The sequence below is a fragment of the Protomyctophum parallelum genome (genome assembly GCF_964188405.1).
Source record: "Protomyctophum parallelum genome assembly, chromosome: 19".
NCBI lineage: Eukaryota > Metazoa > Chordata > Actinopteri > Myctophiformes > Myctophidae > Protomyctophum > Protomyctophum parallelum.
In genome coordinates, this window is record NC_139717.1 from 22,202,793 (window position 1) to 22,205,071 (window position 2,279).

The window sequence follows — 2,279 nt, forward strand, 5'->3', positions numbered from 1 at the left end:
TCCAAACGCCACACAGAAAGGCCTTTTCACCAACCCCGCCTCGGGTATGGGCAGGCGCCCGTTTTTTGCCCGGCGATGGGAGGGTGCTGCGGCTTGTTATTGTGGTCAGTGGGGTACTAGGGAGTGCTCCGCTGTGCTCATTGTATACGGGGGGGGGGGGGGGGATTTACTATTATCTGCCTATCGGGTCACAACTTCAACGGAGTCGGCTCGAGCATACTTAAGCACGGTCGGTGCAGGTGCAGGCGCAGTCGGTAGTGCTGTCGCCTCACAGCTAGAAGGTCCTGGGTTCGATTCCCGCTGGGGACGCCATGGGCGTTGGAGGCGTGTTCTCTCCTCCGCGTCATCAGTGCCCATACCCGAGGCGGGGTTGGCTTGCATGTTCAAGGTACCCTCACATGTTCTCCCCGTGTCCCCCTATAGGGTAGGTACCCTCACATAAAACATGCAGTAATCCTGGTCTCTAATCTACCTCCCCCTGGCGTTCCTTCCACGCTCTACGTCCGGCTGGGGAAATTCCCCCCCCCCCTGTCAGGTGAAAAGAAGCAGCTTGGACTCCTCATGCACAGAAAAAACACTGCGTCAAAAGAGTTAACGGGCAATCATGGGCACTGTATTTTGCCCGTAAACCTCAAGTTTAGCGGGCATATACAGTTATACGGTAATATACAGGTGTGATGGTACAATTCAGGAGTTTAACGGGAGTTTCCTGTGATATACACATCCGTATTCCATGTTTTTTGCACAGTGGAAGCATGAGGTCAGTCCGCTGCCGAAACGAGAAATTCTCGTGAATAGCTACCGTACCCCTCTGTGCAAAAACGAGATTACGAGATTTGATTAATTGGCATTAATCCATAATTAATATATATATATATATATATATATATATATATATATATATATATATATATATATATATATATATATTTTTTTACTCACATGGTAGACCAGTCCAAATGCTAATCCGACGTGCTCGCTCATTCCTCGTTTTTTTCTGCTCAAAACGAGACAAAATCCAGTGTTTAGGCTATTATTCCCTGTTCTTACATCGCACGGACCAAAACAACCCTGCCACGTGTCCTCCACTGCCTACAGTGAAGCCAGTGTGTGTGTGACTTTCCTCCGAGGTGGATAGCTATATGCTGGATTGTCTGACGCGAGGTTACTTCGTGGTGGGAAATAATATAAGTACGATATAATACAGGAGAATGACAGCTTGGCACGCGCGGCGGAATGCAGCCGTGTAACTTGTAACATATATTTTTAGTAGAAGAGGCAAACTCTTCTCAAACTCTCCTTCAAACTCTCCTTTTTATGCCGTTTGCTTTGATTGAATAATTGATTGAACACGTATGGTTTGATTTGGGCGTGTTCTAAATTAAGTGTTTGTGTTGATTATTGCACTTCTTGGTTGCCCAGGATCTCTTCTTCTACTGTGGTAGTATATATGGAGGCTGAATGGAGCTGGATTTAAAAAATCCCTCAGCTGGTGAGGACGGAGGCTCTCCATAGCAACCGAAGCAATGCTATAAAAGGTAAGTTGACGGTCGCCGCTTTCATATATGGAGTATACGGTTGTCTACGAACATGTAGTTAGCACCTTTAGTACCTTAGCCCACACTAAACCCAAGCGTTTAGGTTATAAACTGTTTTAAACACATATTTGTAATTGTAACACTTTTTAAACGTGTCACAGTGTTTAGATTATAAACAGAAGAACATGTTTAATCGCCTGTAACATTTTTTAAACACATAAACGTGTTTAGTTTTTACAATCAAAGCCATAGTCATATAGAATTTGAACACTAGGTGTTCTCGTGAGGTGTTTGAGTGAACTCGTGTTCTACTGTATTTTATGACCATTAATAAACATTTGGCATTTTATTATTACACACATGGTGTTTAGGTTTAAACGCGTCACATGTTCCAGGGATTTACAGTGATTATAATCATAGATAGCAGAGCAAAAGCGCAAAGTACATTATGAAGCCAATATTTAGGTACTTTTACTGAAGTGCATTTTGAATTGCGAACTTACTTACTTAGTATAATTTCTGTATAGAGCGTTGCAGTCCCGCCCCCTACCAGGGCCCAGGAAATGATTCCACGTTCATTTTCATCAGACATTTCAAAAATAATTTATTTAAAGACCTTTTAAGCCTCGTACAAAGCCAACTCAAGTTGTGACAAATCATGACAACAAACACAATGTTTCGGGCCGAACAAATAATTAGAAAGAAGAAGAAAACGGCAGAAACTATTTTTTTCCTGTTTTT